The 9,988-nt window shown below is 48.5% G+C and overlaps 1 long non-coding RNA gene across 1 annotated transcript; it reads left to right on the top strand.

Annotated features, from left to right (window-relative positions):
* Positions 1–2,871: 2,871 nt before the first annotated feature.
* On the top strand, positions 2,872–9,704 carry LOC140608272 (uncharacterized). The gene is made up of 4 exons (XR_012010294.1): positions 2,872–2,885; positions 8,156–8,297; positions 8,791–8,948; positions 9,396–9,704. It is a non-coding gene; the product is annotated as an uncharacterized lncRNA (long non-coding RNA).
* The last annotated feature ends 284 nt before the right edge of the window (positions 9,705–9,988 follow it).

Raw genomic sequence — 9,988 nt, forward strand, 5'->3', positions numbered from 1 at the left:
GCCTGGGCGGCTGGGATGGCACAACGGGAATGGGCTTGAGAAGAGCAGGGCTCTGGCTGCAAAGACTGCGGGCCCCAGAGGAGAGTACTCTCCCTAGACGGCCAGGAGCCCAGGGTCAGCTCCTGGAGAATCACATTCTTCTCTAAGCCTGGTGAAAAGAGGGTGCACACACACATGCACACGCACACACATACACACTGCATCATTCTTGGGGAGCTCCTCCCGAAGGAGCTACCGCGGCGCACAGCCCTAGTGTCATTTGGGTGGTATGCGCCCTATTAATATTAATCATCCAGTGGAATCTGAGTAACCTCCCCACATCGCTGTCCCTTTCAATGATCTCCTTTGGATCTCTCTCTTTGAAGTGGGGTTTTAAAAGCAAATTGACAGCATCATTTGGGTGATTGGCTAAGCTATTGTAAAAAGGTTTAAGAAGATTAGCTCAGCTCCTCCACAAGATGGGTGGACCGCGCTGCTCCCTGGCACCCCATCATTAATCTGTACTGAGAGCTACCTCCAGAAGTGGGGGGGGGGGGCTGGGAGCAGGCCCGCCAGGCCTTTTGTCAGACCCACATTCTCTGCAGCAATCAGCCTCCATCTGCACGACAAAAGACATTTTCCTGAATTATGGGAGGCAAAGTCCATTAAGTGAAAAACCGCGGGGGCTGGAATGGTTTTCAGTTTCCAGGGAGGCAGCCCTTGTGATCACGGACCTCACGGACTTTCGTGCACGGACACTGGGCTGCAAGTCCTGAGACTCCCGGGGATCTAGTGGACCTCTGTTGTTGTGTGGCATATACCAGCCTTGTAATGCCATCATGCCATCATGCCACGGGGCCCTCCCCTTCGGTGCAAAGCAGATGCTTCCCAGGGGGTGTAGGTGTCCATCCTTGTAGGCCTTATTCTAATGTTGGGGAACCTACAAGCACTTGTATTTAAGACATCAACACACACAAAGAAACCATACAGATGAGTTGTGTTTCAAATCTGCTTTGGTAAGTCAGTGTTTCAGAACTCATGAAGTGAGGCGCTCCCTTCGTAGACAGGAAGGGTGTTTCCATCCCGAGACTCCTGACAACAGGCTGGGGGAGGCACAGTGCTGGCATAGGATGCCCCCGGTCCTGCAGAAACCAGCTGTACAGTTGGTAACTGTTCTGCCCACAGAGAGAGGGACTGAGGACTCCAGGATGGCCTGTGGGACTGAGGTTCCAACTGTCTGAAATTGCAGGCCACATCTGGCAGTAGGAAGCGTGCCCCCTTCTCTCCCGTGTTGGCAGGTGCTTTCCCAGAAGTGGGATTGCGTGGTTATGGGTTTTGCCAGTAGCTGTTCACTGAGGGGAATCTGGGGATGCCGAGAAACACTGCAGACCTGAAGTCATCAGCCCTCTGTTGGAGAGTTGACATAGCTGGGATCCATGCAAAGTCCGCGAGGCCTCCTGGAGCCAAGTGTTCCCTTACGGGGGCCCCCAAGTAGTGTGAATCGTGCCCTGGCTTTACAAATTCTTTCCTGGAAGAGGTCTTGCAGTTTCTACTCACACTTTTCATTTTTTTCTGAGACCCAGCCATGAGCCCACGGGATAGGCCAGCGTGGGTGTGGGAGGCCAGCTTCCCTGCAGAGTCTTTGTGACCAGTCCGGTTTCCCCCGGCCTTTCAGTTTTCTTAGAAAATGTCATCTCCCAGGAGTCAGGACAGCCCCTGGAAGCATGCCCTGCTGGGCCATCCCATGGTGGCGGTGGGGAGACCCAGGCTTCCTGGAACCCGCTGGACTTAGCCTCACCTGGGCTCTGCTCTCCACGGGTAATTCCATCCAGCTTACAGTTCAGTGACTTTCCGCTTCTGTGGGGAAAGTCCAAACCCTTGTCCTGCCAAGTGCACGCTCGAAGGCTTCTTGTCAGATTCCTCTCCTGGTTTATATGTTTTTTGAAGTTAGCATTAGAGATTAGTCCAAGGGTAATTTAATGACTCAGTCCCACAGGTTCTTATCTGAATCAGACAACACAAAACTGCTAGCCCCCCTATTATGTTCTGTTAGGGATTCAATCGTGTCTCCCAAGGAGACATTTACATCCTCGATCTGGTTGCCTGTGGATGCGATCTTCTTCGGCAATAAGGTTGTTGCAGATGTAATTAGATAAGACGAGGTCATGTTGCGGGAGGGTGGCCCGAATCCGACATGTCTGGGGTTGACACACTGTGTGAAGACAGGGCATGTGGAGAATGCCATGTGACGATGCAGGTGGAGATTGGAGCCGTGCTGCTGCCAGGCACGGAGCCTGAAGGATCGAGGATCAACACCAGGGGCGGGAAGGATCCTGCCTGGAACGTCAGAGGACAGCTGCCCCCAGACACCTGGCTTGCTGACTACTTGCTCCAAAACCATGGGAGAAAACATGCCTGTTGCCTTAAGGCCCCTGGTTCGTGTTGCACTGTTACATCAGCCCCAGGACTCCAACACATGGTTTACTGAACACACCGACCCTGCTGGGTAGGCTGTTGTCCCATCGGGCAGAGGAAACAGTGGCCTCAGACAGGTCGTGCATCTCTCTGATATCACACAGCTTGTGTCTCGAGCAGAACCGGTACTTGGGCTGTTTGCCATCGTTCTGATTTCTTGGTTTTGCGTTGTTTTCTGATTGTCAAAAGATACCATGTTTCCAGGTTGTGAGGGAAACAATCACAAAATGATAAACAAACGTCTTGAGGCATATTTTGCAGACATTACGTATTGAGTTTGAATGAGTGCAGACGTCAGTGTATCTCCAATCACATCACAATATGGAACATTCCATCACTCAGAGGGTCCCCTCGGTCCCCTTCCCGGTGGGTTCCAGCCGCTCCCACTCGCCCACCCCTGCCGCCTGATTCCCCACTACTTCGTCGAGGAGGTACTCTTGCTGTCTTGTCTTCTGTTCTGCGTGCGTTTTGGAGCCCCCCATGCCACTAGGCGTGTCAGTGGTTGGGCTCCTTGCTGTGCCTAGTGGCGAGTCACTTCGTCTTCATCCATCCTCCCGATGGTGGACACTTGGGCGGTTTCCAGCTTGCGGCCATTCTAATTAAAGCTGCTGTAAGGGATCCCTGGGTGGCGCAGTGGTTTGGCTCCTGCCTTTGGCCCAGGGCGCGATCCTGGAGACCCGGGATCGAATCCCACGTCGGGCTCCCGGTGCATGGAGCCTGCTTCTCCCTCTGCCTGTGTCTCTGCCTCTCTCTCTTTCTCTCTCTGTGTGACTATCATAAATAAATAAAAAAAAATTAGAAAAAAAAAGCTGCTGTAAGGATTTGTGTAGCCTTGAGGAGATTGTTTCTTTTCTCTTGGGTAAATATCTAGGGGTGAAATCCTGGGTCAAGGCACAACGGACTTTATAAGCAACAGAGAAGCTGTTCATGAAGGGATCTGTGAAGCACATGGGCACGAGGGCACGCTTGGTGCTCCTGCCCTCCCTGTAGATGTGGTTTAGCGACAGGACAGGGTCACATGTGGTGCGTGGGCCTTGGCAGGTGGCCGACCTGCAGCCACGTGCACACATGGGTCGGGCACACCCTGTGCTCACGGCCACGAGGCAGTCACAGCAGTCCTTGGCAGGCCAGGCTACTAGGCCAAACTCTAGGTGCTGATATACTGTGTTTGCTTCAATACAGAATGTTCTTGCTGGATTTCACCAATAGTCACCTCCGTCCCATGTAAATCAAATATTACGGGAGCTGTAGCTAGAAAGCAACACGGGTTTGGGGAGCATCTTAGGACTTCTGTTCATCAGGAACAGTTGAGTGTGCCCCTGAGTCCACACTCAACTCTGCGTGAGGCTGTGGGGACCGAGAAGGAGGCGTGGCTGCCCCTGCCCCCGCAGAAGCCTGCCCTCCCTCCTCACTGGAGCCAGCCGGGGTCCGGGACAGAGGTGGCCGTGCAGAAGGAAGACCCGAGAGGCTGAAGGTGCGCACAGCGTGTGGAAAGACGGGACCTGTTTCCCAGGAGCGCGATCAGGCAGCAGCATCCTGGGACGACCTGCCCGAGTCGGATGGCTTTACGCGTGGACACAGCCTCACACATGGTCACCCGGAGTCTGCCAGAGAAGCTGAGTGGAGTGGATGCCTGCTTCTGGATCTCCAAACCCCAGCGTCTCCTCAAAACACACGCTGCTCCTACCGTGATAGGTCTCACAGCCATGAGGGCTGGGGTCCCTGGGGTCGACCATGTGCCCTGGGGAAGGCGGGGGCATCCTGGCAGCGTGGCAGCCCCTGGACACCTTGGCCTGGCAGAGACCTGGAGTTGGATCTGAGCACCTGCTCTGCCCTGACCAAGTGTGTGAACTTGAGTCGTGGTCTCCGCCTTTCTACACCTCAGGAGATTCCTCCCTGAAATGGGTTTGCAGCATAATAAAACCCTGGAGTATGTGATGTGCAAACTGCCCAGCCCCAGGCCCCATATGTAACCTGTGCTCCACAGACACTGCCTGGTCGATCAATACTTCCTTTGCTATTTTAGTATCTTCAGGGAATGAACAGGAAGGAATCGGCTCTTAGCTACAAAGTGTTATTTCTATCTTCACAGACGTTGCATGTGACAGGGTGGCTGCATACCAGGTCGGGAGCGCTTACAGCAGAGTCCAGAGAAACTTATTTAGCTAGTTATTAAAAATATTTAATGTGTATTTATGAATAAGTAACATATTCGCTTTGTCTACAAATATCTATAAAGAGAAACATCGAGAAATCTCTCTTGCACTATTCCCTGCTCATACGTCCCCCACGCCACCCCAAAAACACCTATCAGTGCACAAAACAGAAAATTGAAAATATACATTTTAATTTTTCCATCTTGTTCTTTTAGATAAAAGTTTGTATAATATGCTCACTTCTGTATGTTGCTTTTTAAAAATTATGAATTTGATCTACTTTGGAGATTTTAAAATACCACCAAACAGAGAGCTCCTTATCCTTTCATTTTAAAAAATATTTTATTTGTTTATATGAGAGAGCGAGAGAGAGAGAGAGAGAGAGAGCACAAGCAGGGGGAGAAGGGGAGAAGCAGATTCCACTGAGCCGGGAACTCGATGTGGGACTCCGTCCCAGGAGCCCGGGATCATGACCTGAGCCGAAGGCAGATGCCTCACCTACTGAGCCACCCAGATGCCCCTGATAGATGTTCTGACAGATGTTCCCTCCATGAGGGGTCCAGCCTACATCCCACCAGCAGTGCACACAGATGACTTCTCAGCCTTCAAAACACAGTGTATATTATTTTACGTAAATGCCTGTAGGTCAAAAATACCTATTTTTGTTTCTCTTATGGTGAGTGAGGTTGAGCATCATTTAATATAATAAAGGATTCTTTGACTTTACTTTTTTTCTTGAAACTATGGTTCACATCATTTTGCAACTTTCTATTAGGTTGTTGGTTCTATGAAAGTGATTTTGAGAAGTTCCATAATAAAACTGCAAATATTTTTTATTAGTTTAACTTTGTTTTTTTTTTTCTCATGGTTTTAAAATTTTGAATGTAATTTTAATTTAAATGTAATTTGTAAAAATGGAATTTTTGACTTGGATTCAATTTTTTCATCTTTTAAAAATGGCTTCAGTATATTCAGTCATTACGTTGATAGTTCTTCTCTGTCACAAGATGATGGAGGACTCCCCTCTGTTTTCTCCTGAAACTTCCATGGTTGCATTTCTCATCTTTGAATCCTTAGGCAAGGATGTGGTGGGGCCAGCTCCCACCAGCTTGCGAAGGCTTGATATCAGCGGCAGACTGGTTTACAGTGTGGAAATTGGCCATGCTGCATAATCACGACTTCGCAACAATTTTTTTTTTTTTTTTTTTTGGAGAGGCAGTTAGTAAAGTGTTTGGGAATCCACCACTGCCTTTAATCTACTTAGATTTGTAAACAAATAATGTACTTGACCACTTTAGGGTAATGACCTCATCTAGGGCAGGAGGCAGTCAATGGCTTGCAGCCAGCACAGGGAAGGTGCCCAGCAAGGGCCATCTCTGTTGTCATTGACACCTGCCGCCCACGCAGTGGGCCACCCTTGCAGCCCCGCCATGCAGACCCTGGAGGGACTGCTCAGGCTTACCCACACTGCAGGGCAGTGGGGAAGCCAGCTCCTCACGCATGTCCGTGGGACATCCGGGCTCACTGGGTGTCTGTGGGGGGCAGCACAGAATGTGTTCGGATGAAACGTGGTGGAAGAACGGTTGACCTTAGAATATGACCAGCTGTTGGATTTTTTCACATCCTACTTTATCCTACCTTGAGGAATGCCTCATTTTTCCTTGACGTTCAGGCAAGTGGGGACCAGAGAGGTATCCAAGTGAGAAGCATTCACAAGTGTTGGCTCCTGGAGGCTCCCTTTCCCCTCTTGCTTGTCCATAGGGGTGACAGGGCAGGGATGACCTTCCCCTTCTTTCTCAAGCTCACCATGGATTGCCCAGCTGTGATGGTTTTCTTCATATTCCGTTTAAGCTGAATTCCTTCATGAACACGTGCTGGGTGGAGGCAGTCAGTGGTGTTTTTGGAATCCTGAACTCCTGTAGCAATGGCCCTAGGTGGAGTTGTCACTTCAGCAAAAAATTTTTAAAAGACTTATTTATTTATTTGAGAGAGAGAAAGTGGGGGTAGGGTATGTGAGAGAGAGCCTTAAGCAGGCTCCCCCATGAACGGGGTGCCCAAAGACATGGGGTTGATCCCAGGACCATGAGATCATGACCTGAGCCGAAACCAAGAGTTGGAAGCTGAACTAACTAAGCCATTCAGGTGCCTGTCCTCAGCAAGATTTATTTTTTGAATCAGGTAGTTCTCATAAAAATGGCCTTTTACTTGGGCTCAAACACAAAAAGCATTTTCTCTCTTTAAATTCTTTCCTTTCTTCACCTGGAAAACATGTTAGACACTTTATAGGAACTTTCCTACAAAAGCCCCAAACATTCCAGACACTGCTGGACCCGGAGGCACCCAGCTTGGCCTCTCATGCCTCTGTGCTTTTCTTCTTGTCATCCTCTCCATCCACCTGGAGACTGTTGCTCGTCTGCCAGTCTGAACACACATCCTGTCTCTGCAGCACCCATTCCCCCTCCAGCCTTCTAAGTTGTTGGGCTCTTTCTCAGCACAACACCGACTGCACCTTTGTTCACCTCCCTGAGAGCACCAATCACGTCCTGCTGCAACACTCACCAATCACATCATGTAGCATATTCAGTAATAATGTCCTACTGCAGCACTCACCAATCACATGGTGCTGCAAAACTCACCAATCACGTCCTGCTGCAACACTCACTAATCACATCATATTGCATATTCAGTGATAATGTCCTACGGCAACACTCACCAGTCACGTCCTGCTGCAACATTTACCAGTCAGGTTGTGCTACAACACTCACCAATTATGTCTTACTGCAATGCTCAACAAGCAGGTCATGTTGCATATTCAACAATAACATCCTGCTGCAACACTCAACAATCATGTCATGTTGCACATGCCGTGTTGCACACTCACCATAGATGTCACGTTTCCCTCTGCTATTATATTATCAACTTCTTGAGGATGGGTGAAAATTAAGAAAAAATTTTTTGTTTCGTTTTTAAAAATTTCCTTTGATTCTAGCCTAGTGTACATAAAACACTGTAAATGAATGCTAGCTAATTGAGTGAATACATGAACACATGCACGCACAGATGACCTTTGCTAGCCAGGGAGAAAATAGAAAGAAGAGGAATTGATTTGCTGCAAATTTTAATTAATTAATTAATTAAATATTTTATTTACTTATTCATGAGAGACACACAGAAAGAGAGAGACACAGGCAGAGAGAGAAGCAGGCTCCATGCAGGGAGCCCGATGCGGGACTCGATCCCCGGACCCCGGGATTACACCCCAGGCTGAAGGCAGACGCTCAACCACTGAGCCACCCAGACATCTCGCAAATTTTCTTTATTTAAAAATTAGATAAATTTTTAAATTTATCAGCTGATAAAACTGTTTGGTCTTTCACTGCGTCTTCCTCCCTATCTTTCAAGCTCTGTGTCTCCCTAGGATCTCAAGAAAACATATTCCCCAGGGATAAGGCTGGCTGGCATTAGGTTCCTATTGCTGCTGTAAGAGATCGGTGCCAAGTCAGGGGCTTGAACAAATGCATGTTTGTCATCTTATGGCTCTTTAGGTTTGAAGTCTGAATGGAAATCAAGTTGTCAGCTGGGCTGCCTCCTCCTCCAGGCTTCAGTGGGGAATTGGTGTCCTTGCTTGTTCCAGCGTCCAGAGGCTGCCATCTTCCTTGGCCGTGACCCATTCCCTTTGTCTTCCATGTGAGCAAGGGCTGGTCGGGTTCCTTTGACACTCTCCACGCTGACTCTGTCTCTGTAGTCACAGCTGCCTCTCCCATCTCCCACTTCCACTTTTAAAGACCGTATGGCTTTATCATGGGTCCATGCAGGATAGGCCAGGATAACCTCTCTATTCTAAGGTCAACCGATGAGCCACCTTAATTCCATTTTTAAACCTTGGTGGTCCTTTGGTAGGTAAGGGAATATATTCAGGGGTCCCTGGGACTAGCACGTGGACATCTTTAGGGGGTCATTGCTCTGTTAACCGCAGAGCCTGCAAATGTGGCTTGCTGCATTTGGCAAAGCAAGAGAACACGCAGTAGGTGTGCCAGCACGGCCAGAGGACATCACCTTGTGTGGCTGGGCACCTGGGCAAGCCTTACACACAGGCATGTGGTAGGAATTTGGGAGGGCAGTGAGTTCCAGTGATAGAACCACTCCTCACTGTGGCATATCCTCCTGTGCATTGCCACAGAACCATGGAATTCAAGAACACAGCAATGTCCTCACGAAGTTTTGAAGTAGAATTAGAGCTGGGAACCCTGGCTGTAGCCCTTGAACAGCGGCTCTCCAAAAACTTGGCACAGTTCACCTCCCCAGATCCCCATTTTCCAGAAGAAAACTACTTCTGAGGTAATAAGAGAGTGTTGCATTGTTTGTTTTCTCTATTGTTGTTGGTGGTGGGAAGGTGCGATGAACTATTTGAGAAACAGGACAGTGGATGCAGCTTGTACGAACTGAAAGAAATGAATTTTTCGTGTCCACATCGGAAAACTATACACTAAAAATATTGTTCGTGCAACTTTGAATCACTAACCACCGTAGAGTTTAAAACGTTCCTCACAAACACATTTATAAGTAGGTGAAACATGATCATGTGAAAGCAGGAATTGCTCATAGCAATTGTTCGACCTGTGACAGGAGCCCAACATTGGCCTGAACTCTAGGACATGTCAAACAGGACGTTAGAACCAGAGTTTTTAGTTAGATGCTGAAGTAGCACCTTCGGGGCACTTGGAGAGGTGGAATCTTTAATTTACAAATTTCCACTTGAAGTGACTCTTTGTTTCCTCTCCTCAGATTACTGGTGACTGGCTCTTGGTCAGTTATTGAGTATCTACATATGTGTGCATCGTTCGCTGGAGCCACTGAGGAAATGATTAGTTCTTGGCTTTGCAGGAAGGAAGACATTTTTGCCCATAGGTGGACTGTGGACACCTTTTAGAAAGGACTCAAACCATCAAACTGTAGAATTTAAGTCATGGATGAGAACTGAGGGTGCACCTGCTCCAAGAGCCCTTCAGCTGAGCCCCACCAGAGCCTGCGTTCAGCTGGCAACCATCAAGCAATGGCAGCAAAACACATGAAGAAAGGAAGGATGGATACAAGATTTTCATTAAAAGTTTCTCCATTTTCCCTTAAATCTTTGGTGCCTGCTTTTTCTCTTGTATCAAGCACGGCACTTTCCACAACTTTACTTATCACAGACATATGTGTAGAGGCACATGTACACATATGTACCTGCCATGTACAGGCACGCACCAGCACATACATGTAGGCGTACTTTACCCTCCTGTAGACTATGTGTACTATCTCAGCCCTCCACGGTGTTCTATAAAGTTTCAGGCACTCTGCCATTTGCACAAACCTGAAAATTTTGATCAGATCCAGTT

This window comes from Canis lupus, chromosome 17, assembly GCF_048164855.1.
Source record: "Canis lupus baileyi chromosome 17, mCanLup2.hap1, whole genome shotgun sequence".
NCBI classification, from domain to species: Eukaryota; Metazoa; Chordata; class Mammalia; order Carnivora; family Canidae; genus Canis; species Canis lupus.